Genomic DNA, 13,791 nt, shown 5'->3' with positions numbered 1-13,791 from the left:
TCTTTCTTTCTCTCTCTCTCTCTCTCTCTCACTCCCCCTGTGTGTGTGTGTGTGTTTGTGTGTGTGTGTGTGTGTGTGTGTGTGTGTGTGTGTGTAGTGTAGCAAGATTAGCACTAGGAAGGGGGAAGGCATCCCAGAGGAAATGAAGCAACAGTAGATGAGAACAAGGTCTTTGCTTTATTTTTTTTTAATAGCAGGTTCAATTTCCTGGTTCAAGAAATAGCTCCCAGTCTCTAAAAATAATAAAATAATATTCCTCCTGCTGGCATAAACACTAACCGAAGTGGTGGAAATAATAACCCATCATTTTATAGACATTCTGAAAGATGAGGGGGAAAGATGACGAATAGAAGAATAATACGAAGAGCTGTGAATTTCCAGTAAGAAAAAAATCAGTGAAGATATCGCCTACTTTTATTTCAGATCTATAGACAGATATTTTGGAATGTCTTGGGAATAAAAACAATGCCTTTCCGTGAATACCCTGGTCTTCTTTAGACTATCGTGACTTCCAAAGTTATGCTTTCAAATGGGAAGAAGAAAACACATAGAAAATTGTCTCAGAAATCAATAAAAACTGGTGTAGTTTGATAGCATGGCAATTGAAGCTGACATCTGAATTCAATCAGACTTCGTTTCTTCATAGAGGAAACCATAGCAGTTATTCTCAGCAAAGATAAATGCCTACCCCCAAACCTCCAAGATGCGAAGCTACCCCACCGTGAGGCACTTTTGCCATAAAGAGGTAATGCTTAGGGCTTTGAGTGGATCTATTCGTAAAAAAACGTTTCTATCAATTGACCGTGAAGAATGAGAAAAGCTGGTATGTGCTGTGTACAGTTTCTGTGTGACACAAAGTGGCTCGCTACAACTTTGCCATGTGCTTAAAGGAGAAGCCGATGTGGATGATTCTGGTCACGTAGGCTTGAGGAGCTGTGGTGTTGGGGACGCTACTCTAACAATGAGGAATGGGAGAAAGCATGAGAGTCCTTGTGCTCTCACAAGCCAGAAACACCACTGAAGTGCAAGCAAGCTCAGGTGCTCTCTGTCTCCTAAAGAGCCCCCACAGGCCACACTGTCACATATACCTGTCTGTAAAACAGCGCGCCCACCCTCCCCACCATGACAAGTCATAGATATTCCGCAATTGTCCCACTCCAGGCTTCAGCCAGTCACGATGGTATTCTTGCATTATTTCAGGGCATCCCTGTACCAACTGGACACTAAGCTCTACTACATTCTTCCATGGAATAGAATATTATAGAATGTGACATTATTGTACATTATGGCTAAGAAAGTAAACACATGATTGGCTTAGCATTTTAGTCATCCTTAGACCTCAGAGTTAAAGGGTTAAATAATGTACTTGCCCAATAGCCCGTATTCTTTCAAGGAACAAGCTAAATAAAGATCCAGGCTAGGAGTTCAAGTCACCATCCAGAGGTCATATGTGACCCAGTGAAAAGCATCTAACTTATTTGAAGTCTCTTTATCTACATATAAGAGCATGCCTATTTCAAAGGGCTGTCATGAAAGTGAACTACTGGAAGTTATATTAAATTCCTCAGCATGTAACAGATACTCCACAAAGGCTAACTGTCCATAATCCTCCCAAATAAGCCTACAGTGATGGTCCAAGATCTGCCAGTGGATAGCAGAAGCATATGTATGGGATGCTGAAGGCGATGGCCACAATGGCGTAGTGCATCGCTAAGAGGTGAGCATCCTGTATGGTAACATTGTAGTTGTGTACCACTCCCCTCTCCACTCTCTCCAGTATCCATTCCTCTGGGATGATGTCATGGCTTTGAGTGGCACTAAGGGCACATAGCTCCACAGAGGAGAATTGTTCACACAACTAAAGTCAAGCATTCCATCAGACCTGTACTTCAGTGCAGGAGGTGTGACTGTGGCTTTAAGATGAGCCATGCTTACACTCTCTGGGCTTATACATTGCAGCTTGAAGCTGCTAATAGCCACCCTGCTGGCTATGAGAGTGCAAGAGATAACATAGCATGGTATGAGCAGAGCAGAGACATGGAGTGAGGCAGTGCCCTGAAGACATCCCTCAGGTCCGTGTTGAAGCCAATATGATCCTATGAGCTTGTTTTCTTTTTTTGTGTGTGTAAGCTAATAAATTCTCTCTCTCTCTGTGTACATTCATGTGCATTTGTGTCCGTGTGTGTGTGTGTTTGTGTGTGCATGTGTATGTCCATTCATGTGTGTGTGGCATGTGTGTATGTGTTCATGCATGTTTGTTTCCATGCAGTTGTGTGCACGTGTGTGTCCATGTGTGTGTGTCCATTCTCTGTGTGTGGTGTGTATGTGTGTATGTATGTCCATGCATGTGTATGAATGTGTGTGTCTATATATGTTTGTGCATGAATATGTCGATGTGTGTGTATGCATGTGTCCATGTGTGTATGTGTGAGCAAGAGTGTGTCCATGTGTGTATGTATGCATGTGTCCATGTGTGTGTGCTTGTGTGTGTGTGTGTGCATGCATGTATGTGTTTGAGCATGTTTATTTCCATGCATATGTGTGTCCATGCATGTGTGTGCATGTGTGTGTGGTGTGTGTATGTGTGTGTGTGGTATGTATATATGTGTTTGTGTATGTATGCATGCATGTATGTGTCCATACATGTGTATGCATGAGTGTGTCTATATGTGTGTGTGTGTGCATGAGTATGTTGATGTGTATGTGTGTGTCCATGTATGTGTGTTCATGTGTGTGTGTGTGTGTGTGTGTATGAGCGTGAGTGTGACCATGTGTGTGTATATGTGTGCGTACGTGTGCATGTGTGTGTGTGTGTGTGTGTGTACTATTCAGTTCCTTGTTTTGAGTCCATTTGGGTTAGGGTATATGTCACTTGAAACCCCCAAATATCAAAGAGAGTCTGAACAAAACACCAAGTCCCCCACCTGAAGGATTTGATTATTGAGACAAGAATAATTTCCTTACCTAATTCTCTTCCTGGGGCTTCACAGAATCAAGACTATGACACACATTTCCTGCTGCTTCATCTGCAAGGTTCTATGCCAGGCAATCAGACACAGCTGAAAATGGACAAGACTTGCTTGATTCCCCGTGTGTCCTTGATTCCCCGCGTGAATGTAACTTGTTCCCATAATGTGTCTAGTCATCCCTGGCTTGTCTTTTTAGGTAGTCATTTAAAATCAAAAGTCACATCATGCATATGCTTCCCTACACCTTTTCTTATACTTAGTAAAAGTCAGCTTATAAGTGGATTAATGTCAGATCCGTTTTCTCTCTTCTTTGTAAACAGCAAAGTGGCTGAGTGGTGGAGTGCAGGGGATAAGGACTCCAGATCAGCAGGGCTGCCATGAGATTCATGAGATGGCAGCCATGGATAGTGTAGAAACTCTAACTCTCAAAACTGCACAAGCCCCACCCACAGAAATATCCACTTGGGCAAGACTCACCTCAGTCCATGCACATAGAACTCCATTTAGTCCCAGTTCCCAGTACTCTTACTGAAATGTCTTAGGGATGTATCTTCCTGTGAAGAGAATTATAGAATTATAATAATAATATAATGTAGAACTTCCAAAAGAGGAAGCCTATGATTTCTAACTGTGACTTCTGTGACTTCTAAACGCTGATCTCACTACCATCTCCAAGGAAGGGTGAGATATTTCTCGTCCACGGAATATTGTCTGCCTCTGACAATACCGTGATATTACAGAATAGGGCGAGAGTTGATGTGGGCTGGTCAGCTAGGAAACTGATGTTAGAGACACAAAGATTTCAGGCTCACGTACTATGCAGGGTGGTACCTAACTTAGGACATAGTCACATAAATTGAGGTGCTTTACTCTGCTCCTCAGAGGATCAGCCCCCTCAAGTATGAGGTGATGCTGAGATTACTCACTGACACTGCTAGCCAAAGCCAACATGGACTCTTACCTTTTTCTGTCATAAACAGAACCCTTGTATTATGAGGGCCGGAAAATGTTCTGCTGAAAACAAATTTCTCCTCCTTTGAGATGGCAGTGAGATCTGGGTTTAGAAGTCACAAATAGGAGATGTACCTTCTGCAGTTCAACTCCTTGCTTTGGCCTCTCACCTACACCATACATGTGACAGCTAGAGCTATACTGGTCACTCTGTAACCATAAAATGATCAGGAGGCCAGTGAACAGAGAAATGTAAGGAGTCTAGACATCAGGTGCCATACCTTTGACTTATTTTCAAAGTGAGAAGAAAGCTTCCACTGATTAATATCCCATCTTCTCTTTCCTTTATCAGCAACCAGAGTAACTGCAATATAAAAAATTGACATTTACATTAAATATGCATATGTATATATTGTGATCCTTTATAGGATTCATAAGATTTAATCATAGAGTAACTAAACATCGATTCAGAGGGAAACACTCACTTTCGCTCAATTGTCTACTCCCCTGTATAGCTGACAAATATCTTTAAATCATCATACTCCATATATGAGTGTTTAAGTTGTCTCAGCCTGTCTTCTCACCTTGCTTCTCCACCCATGTCAGCTCTGATCATCCTACATGTAGACTGCCTGTGTTGTGCATAACTCCTAGTGATTTAGCACACAGGAAGTCCTTAGCTTGTCTACCACATCCACTCAGCTTTCAAAGTTCCTCAGATTTCTTCCGACTCTGGAAACCTTTCCCATCCTAGAGCTACTCGATTCTTACTAACCTAGGCTGTCACTTGTCGACTTCACTATGTGGGCCTAGATAATTCTCTTCATATTTTGTATTCTGTTGTTTGAGATGTAGAAACTTTATCACTTGTGCTTAGTCATTACTTTCCTGAGATGTGTAGAACATAGTTAAGAAAGTCTAAATGAGATCTTTGTTTTATAAGGCCAATAGGAACATGCCCAGACTCAACATAGCTCAGATCCCCAATTTCATAGTATATGACACAGAACAGGGCATAGAGAAAAATTCTATTTTTTTGTGGAATTAAAATTATAAACTGTTTTGTCTGGTAAAAACAGGACCCTGGAATAGAAAATATCCAACAGATATTTAATCAAAAATTCTCATCTCACTCAAAGCCCTGACCCAATGAACTCCATGTACTGGGACAAAAGAACAATCCAACTGGAAAGAACCCATAGCTAGCCAGGGACATAGTGGAAAAACACAAGGCTGGACCAGAACCATCTCCAAGTTCTCTGTCTCCTTCACTGACCTGTTCTGTTCAGTTTCATCTTAAGAAGCACTTTGGTTGGATGCCAGTGTGCTTCTCTCTACCTGTGAAGAGCACAGGCCAGGCTTGCTGTAGCAGTAACTTATATGTGCATATTATAGGTATAAATACTCAGATATGTGCACATTTCAAATGTTTTCTTAGACTGTCTGATACACAACGGTCATTTCCACCTATCATCTGGAAAGGGGCACTTCATGTTAAGTCAGAGATTAAGTGCAATGTTTGATCTAATCTTGGATATTCTATTTCTTTTCATTTTTCGAAGCAGAACTTTTCATTAAAGAGTGAGTCAAGGTTATATATGTAGCTCAGAGATAAAACTCGTGACTGAGCATACACAATTGGCCGTGTCCAACTAGACATAAACTGGCAAAACGTAGGTTGAAAGTCACAATATAAAGTAGTGACAGGGTTTGAAATTAGAATACACAAAAATAAAATAAAATAGAGAATTATACATTTGAGTATTAAAGGAAGTTGCTAGTAAATTAAAATGTAGTCATTAAAGTTCAATGAATATTTTACGTTATACATCAATCAGTTGTTAATAAAAGTATAATGCCCAAAGTAACTTTATTATTATTATACAATGAATATGTGTTTGTCATAGAAAAAATATCTAAAAACGATAGACAAAGAAAGGAAATAAAAAAACAGTTGAAAATATGCAAGTCACCATCTTAAAGAGAAGAGCAATTATTGACATCTGGAGTTATAGCCACTAAATAGTACACATTGCTACAAGGTGACTGGGACCCTTCATGTTCACCTAGGGTTCAGTTGACAAAACGGGTGAAAATTCCTTTACATTTTTACTCCAACACCTGGGCAGGCTTTGTCTTGAAGGCTTGCTGGGAATTGCTCTGACAGCATCCTGTGCCCTGCCCCCCACTGCTGGCCAGGAAGGAGGGAAAGACTAAAGCATGCCTACCTGTTAGGAATGTGCTGTTTGGCTCCTTTCTCTAGCACACAGGCAAGCACAGGAAATGCTTTCTCTACCAGGAAGCCTATCGAGAGGATTGCAGTCAATAGGGAAGCCTATGAAGTCGGATGCTTGCATGCTGTTCTCCAGCTCACTCTAGCTCAGGTACAGACCCCCATAAGTATATGTTATGCATTCTATAGGTTAAGAGAGCTCGTCAGAAGGCACACATGGGTAGAAAGTATGCACGTGATTTACAGAAGGTGAACAGCAGCCACCCAATCCTAGAACACCAGTGATTCCCAGCTGCATTATATTGAAAAATTCCATCTAAATACACTAGAGCAAGAACGGAAGAGATCCACATGCAATAAGTCTTTTTAGAAAAGCAAATAAAAAAGTGAGATTAGCTTCATATGCCATCAGTTACATTGACAAACAACTCATGAATACTATCAGGCCAGACCACAGGAAAGTGAGTTGGAGACACTGAGAAAGATAGCACTGTGCACATAATAAAATGATCTCTGGGAACAAAGACAGAGGAGTGACATTTTTGTTAAAAACAAAGCAATAACCGGAGAGAGTGTGAACAGAAGATTCTCGATGAAAACGCCTTAAAGGCATCGGAGGGACAGAGAGAATCTCAGAGGGAAGGTCTGACAGAGAGAGGCAAAGGGTAAGAATTATCCAGTGTGGGCCTCATCTACTAATGTATCTTGTAAACAACAGCATCATGTTTAAGGGGGAATTAACAAAGCTATGACATTGAGAATCTTGTGGGATGGGGGCCAAGTGAAATGATGTTTGGTGACAACAGTGAAGGCAATGGATTAACACTATGTTTTTAAACTTAAGAGTACTTATGCTGGTCCACTGTGGTATTAATAACTAAAGTAACAGAAATAGCAAGTTGGCTTATAAAATTACAGAAGAGAAAGGAAGTAAAATGAATCAAGGCAGAGGGAGGAGAAGCAGACAGGGTACCTGAGAAATATAGAGGACGTTCCAATAGGTAGGGTACGTCTTTCATCATAGAACTTGGAAGACTGGGGCAGGAGGATTGCCATGAGTAAAGTCCAGCCTGGGCTAGAGAGTGTGACCTTGTCTCAATAACAACAGAAAGAATAATATATAATAAAAAGAATAACCTATAATAATTATGGATAATTAAATATACCAAATATATCAAATATATCAAATAAATATGATAATTATATTTAATTATGGATAATTAAATATAATCTAAAAAAATGGACAAAGATGGACGAGACTATTTTGAAGCTGCTTACAGTTTACTAGGAACACAGTCAAATTATAAGACTGTTAAATGGTTAAGAGTGAAATGGTAAAAGATATCCTGCCTCAAATCTGGTAACATGAGATAATAAATATGAGACAGAGTAGAATTCTAACCAAGAAGCATTTTTTTAGGATTAAGAGGATATAGCAGTCTTCTTGAAGTGAAATGCAAACATCACCTGCTTCCATGTCCACTGTGTCTTAACTTCATGCCACAAATAACTATTTTTGTTAGGTTTTTGTCTCAATGTGCTTATCTTAATTACATAAACCTAAGACAGCAAAAAAAAAAAAAAAAAAAAAAAAAAAAAAAAAAAAAAGAGGATATAGCAGAAACAGAGTGATGTCAAATTTGCATAAAATGATACTGGTGTGCTAGAATTCATGAGTCAACCCTGACACATCTAAACAGAAACTATAGATAACACCCACAGTAGACACTTTGTATCATTCTTCTTTTATTCCTTTATTTGGCAAAGAAACGAGCATTGAGTGAACACAGAGATAAATTTGAATAATACAATGATCCTACTTGACCCCAGGGACAGCCATATTTAGAACACGGCACCAATGGCTGCTGGATAAATGCTAGGAAAGTTTACAAAATTGATTACTGAATACCCAAGTTTCAAAGAATTCAAATATCAGGCAGTGGATAGTTTCTAAGCACATTGCAAGCCAGACTGAAATGAAAAGCAAGAAGCGCGGCTGGAGAGATGGCTCAGTGGTTAAGAGCATTGTCTGCTCTTCCAGAGATCTTGGGTTCAATTCCCAGCAACCACGTGGTGGTTCACAACCATCTGTATGGGATCTGATGCCCTCTTCTGGTGTGTCTGAAGACAGCTACAGTGTACTCATGTAAATAAATAGATTTTTTAAAAAAAGAAAGACAGACAGACAGACAGACAAAGAAAACCAAGAAGCAAAAGCTAGCTGTATGTTTTCTGCACAGCTATAGTGTCTAATGAGAAAATCATAATAGAAATTAGGAAATTTCCTCACCTAGGTGATATTATAAATATTTTATATTGATGATTGTGAAAAATTGCAAAAGCTATATTGAGACAGAAATTTATATCACATTAAAATACTAAAATATATGCAATGATCTAAGCATCTTTTAAAAAGATTAAAATGCCCTTGAAAGGAAAATGCAAGAACAGGTCGAAGAGCCAAAGGGGGCTGGAGAGGAGGCTCAGTGGTTAGAAGTTTGTACTCCTGCGGAGGACCTGAGTCTGACTCCCATCACCCATCTGGGGTAGCTTCTAAGCACGTGTAACTCCAGTTCCTGGGGATGCAATGCCCTCTCTGGTCTTTGTGGGCATCTGCACTAGTGTGCACATAACCACAGACAGATACACATATGCATATTGTTTCTAAAATAGTAGAAATGTAGCAGTTATGAATAAATATGCACCAGAGGGGATCAGCAAAGTCAGTGTTATTTTCCAAAATGAATGATTTGGTTATAAAGCCACCAAAATTGGCAAAGAATGTGTTATTAATTGGTACTGGGAATAAAAAGCTGAGTAGCAGAGAGAAGTCTGAGATAGCTAAACAATACATTGGATTTAATGTAAAGCTCTATAGAAAAATTCATAAATGTCCAGGTAAAAATAGAATTCCCCCAAATCAGAGAGATGAGAAATGCTCACGACTCAGCACTATCAAGTAAATTCAACCAATAATCAAAATTTTTCACAAAAGTAAAATCTATCAGGACCAAATGATTTCATTAGTAAGTTCTATCAAACTTATTAGTTATAGGAAAAAAATCATTCAGTCTCCTGGAAACCATAACAGAATATCCCCCAATTCATTTATGAAGCCAATAAATCCTAATGCTGCTTTATAAAAGGCTAAGGAAAATTACAAACCTATTTAACTCATGAAGATGTATGCAGAGTCCCTAAATAAAACATTAACAAGTGAAATCAAGCAATATGTAAAAATATCATTCATTATGCCACCATCTCAAAGAGCAGAAAATGTGTTTAATAACTTTAACATCTTTTCATAATAAAATGCCTGATCATTGAAAAACAAAGGTAATCTGTTAATCAAATGAGAGTTTCCTAAGTCCGCACTGCATGCACCACACTCCAGGTCAGATAATTTACAAGGCCAGCTTTGATTTGGGGCACAAGGCAGAGATGCTTTCTACCACTCTATGTTGCTATAAAGGTTTTCATGATAACAATTGCAAAATAATTACAAGGTGATAATTTTTAAAGACAGTATTTCAGGACACATAGACAATAATAAGCAATCTATTCATAAATTAGTAGGATCAATGATACTGTTCAATAAGGTTCTTCTATGTAGAACATGAAAACTGAATTATGGTTGCCATAAAAGCTGTAAAAAGAACTAGAATTTAGAATATGGCAGTGGTGGCACACACCTTAATCCCAGCACTCGGGAGGCAGAGGCAGGTGGATCTCTGAGAATTTGAGGCCAGCCTGGTCTACAGAGTGAATTCCAGGGCAGCCAGGGCTACACAGAGAAACGGTCTCTCAAACCAAACCAGACCAAACAAACAAACGGTGGGCGGCGGGGAATAAAGTGTGGAGTTTCAAATTTCTAGGGTAAACCTGACTAAGAGAGGTATAATACACCTATGGACAAAAATTATAACATTTTAAAATGGGATTTTAAAGCAGTCCTGATTAACGTAACTACCCATGATCATACCCTGTAGCTTCAGTCATCTTTAAACTGATGGGTGGAGATCTTGTGATTCTAATAAAACTGCGACAATAATTTGTATACGAGTGTAAAGGGGAAGGTTTCTGAGCTGATGGAAGATGTATGTGACTACACAGAGAGAAAAGGTCTTCATGGCCTCTTGAAGGAGAACACAAAGGAAAGCGTGCTATCGGGGAGCAAGACATACAAAAGGCTGTGGGAAGGCGGTGCTGTGCTCAGACGAACGGATCGAAATAGACTCTCAAGGCAGCTGCAAATGAACAGAGATGCTTGATGTACAACCAGTGGTGTTCTGAATTGGTGGGCAGAGGTGGGGTAATCAGTAAATGATGTTGTTAGCCATATGCAGGGCAAAGCACTGAGTCTCCACAGCACACGCAACACTAAAGGCCCAGAGTGGAAAGTATAACATTTTATTTTATTTTAAGATTTATTTATTTATTTTATGTATATGAGTACACTGTAGCTGTACAGATAGTTGCGAGCCTTCATGTGGTTGTTGGGAAATGAATTTAGGACCTCTGCTCGCTCTGGTCAATCCCGCTCCCTCCAATCAACTCTACTCGCTCAGTCCCTGCTCACTCTGGCCCAAAGATTTATTTATTATTATACATAAGTGCACTGTAGCTGTCTTCAGACACACCAGAAGAGGGCGTCAGATCTCATTACAGGTGGTTGTAAGTCACCATGTGGTTGCTGAGATTTGAACTCAGGACCTCCGGAAGAAGGTTTCTCATTCTTAAGGGCAAGAGTGTCCCTTGAGGAGGCCGTTCTAACGTCATGATCTGACCGCCTGTGAAGCCCCTTCTTTATACCATCACCTTGAGGATCAGGATTTCAGCCCACCACAGGAGGCTAGTCTTAGGTTCTGCTGATATCTCACAGAGCCCACTTTGATTACGTAGGACTGTCATTGGTCTCAGGAATGTGGTGTCTACTATTCAGTTTGAACTCAGCTGGGCGGGAAAATCACAAGCTTCCCATTTTAAAATAAAACAGATTCCTGTGTATACAGGTCCCTCCCTTTCCCTAGTACATCAAAGGAAAGAAAGTTCACAGAACAAAGACCGATGAAGCTCAGAAGGGAGCGGGTATTTACCGAGACTGGAATACGTTCCAAGGAGAAATCCTCGACACTAACCTTTGCTTATTATCTGGGTGTCCTTGGTCTGGGCAAAGTTTTGCCTTTCTCTCGCATAGTCATCCTTTTCCTTCCAAAGCATCCTTCAAACAGCGCCAACTCGTGGCTCTGAAATGAAGGTGCATGTGTGACGGAAAGCTAAATTAATTGGAAGCCCTTAGGGGTAGTGTGCTTCTTCCCAGTGCTTCCCCCAAAGCCCAGGCCACCCATCCCAGTCACCGTCAAGGTCAGTATCTCTAAAGTGGATGCTGCATCGATTGGCTGAACATCATCAACTTAGAAAATTATAATTTCTCATAGCAACCCCTTGGTATGCACCAGCCATGATTTCGTTCCAGCTTTGATCTAAAAATCCCAAAGCCTTAAAGCTTCTTGTCCCACCTGCCCCACAAATATAAATACATGTAGGAAATCAAAAGCCCAGCAGAGCAGGTCCAAGTCTGTTCCTTGCTACCATCGATCTGAGACTGATTTGGTTCCTGCACAGGTGAGATCTTTACTGTCCTGATATTTAGTTGAATTTGCTTTTATTAGCCATCGAGCACTTTCAAATGAATTCACCACTGGGGGAGTGGACATGCAGTAATGTCAATTAGTTGTAGTCACATCTCTTCAGTGACTTTTCCTATTGAATATCTAACTCCCATCTCTATAGCTTTTAGTAAATCATCCCTTTCAATCTCTCCCTATTCTTTCATCTTGGGTACCAAGAATAAAAGTCCAGTTTTGGAATGGATGAGCTAGCATATGGTGGTCCTTTTCGTTATGACTGCCCCAAATCTTTGATCTCTGTCATCCTTTCATTTGAGGCCTTTTTGTATAAAACTGTCATTGACCTTGGAAGTGCCAGCTGTCCTCTTGACATATGAGGCTGGTAATGATGACACAGGGCATTGATAATAACAAATGGTGCTTCATATTTCAGCTGAGCTGGGTTTTTATGTCCTGCTTTTAGACTCAATGTATTCAGTATGGATAGGAAATATTAAAATGTAATTCAACTGGATGATCTCTCTCATACTTCATACACACACACACACACACACACACACACACACACACACATTTTTTGCTACCAAGCAAGACATCTGAAATTGAAACCTATATTAAGTCTGCTCACAACTCAAGCTAGTGGTAGCATTGGGGTTCGGCTACCCTTCAGGAGAGTTCATATTCTTATTTGGAGAGATTAGATTTCTATCTAGGGTGGAGGAATTTTCCCATGATTCTCAGCCCTGACATAGGCTGCAAACACAATAACTTAAATTCTTTCATAGTTTGGGATGAAAATCAAGACAACTCAGGAGATTTGTGAATAGCAACCCACCCAGAGAGTAAACAACATAAAAGAAACAAGGCTTTAGTCAAATTATCTCCACTCTAAAAGAAAATAAATTTTCTCATGACCGTGAAGGGCTGGTCTCTGGTCAGTTTTCACCTTCAGAAGGACACCCTTCCCTTCTCCTGGGGTCAAAGAGCAGATGGCGGTCAAAGGGAAGCATGAGCTCTGAGTCTCATTTTGCAGGAAGAACAGAGCTTTCATTTGAGACCAAGCACAGTGTGGTAGATACAGTTCATAGCAGGGTGTTGTGCATTTCAGAATTAGTAATAGGGTAATTCTGAGTTATGCCTACCACAGAGTTAAATGGGTATTTGAGGCAGTAGCTACTGAACGTTGATCTAATTAGTCCACTTCATATTGAATAATTACACAAAAGTATCCCTTTGTGCTTTATAAATATATACAGCTCCAAGTTGTCAATGGATAACAAAAGACAACAGTTTTAAGTAGGAAGGCTCACGGTATCTGGCAAGAATTTGGTTACAGTAGGAATTTAAAGAGGAATGGCCAGTGCTTTAGGTTGTCTCTCTACCTTTCAGACGCAGTCCTTTAAAGGGGGCCCTTGGCACCCCACTAATATGTGCAAACTTTTTTGCCTTAAATTACATATGATTTTAAAATTAGTTTTAAACTCGTTGGTTTACAATTTTGCGGGTGACTCCAGCTAAGTCTATATCATGGTGGGATTCATGGAGCTAAATTTGCCCTTCAACAGGGTGCAGCTAGAATTCAACTGAAGCTAAAGTAAAACCCACGCAGCTTTGGTAAGACCGAAGGGGAGGCGTCGTAACCTTCAGCTCATAGGAAAAACTTTCCCCGTTAACAGCTACATGGGGATCTCAGCTGTGGGACGGACTGCTGATGGCTGGATTGTTATACAAGTTTATACTCCAGAAGTGTTTGGATCCAACATTTTTCTTTAACAGACCACTTCCTGTGTCTCATCTTGTATCTCTAATTTAGAAGCAAGACCCAGATCCCAGCACAACGGTATGGCCAGAGACCATATGGTGCCAGGCTGGATATTGCTGGTTGTAATCACATGGGCCCTCACACTTCCCAAACCTACCCATCTGCTAACTTCTGAGTGTTGAGCTATGTCATCAGACCCCAGTCCCAGTTAGAATCTGAGGGACATATGCCTAAATTTACAGAACA

This window comes from Mus pahari, chromosome 9, assembly GCF_900095145.1.
Source record: "Mus pahari chromosome 9, PAHARI_EIJ_v1.1, whole genome shotgun sequence".
Taxonomy (NCBI): Eukaryota; Metazoa; Chordata; class Mammalia; order Rodentia; family Muridae; genus Mus; species Mus pahari.
This window is presented reverse-complemented; position numbering follows the sequence as displayed.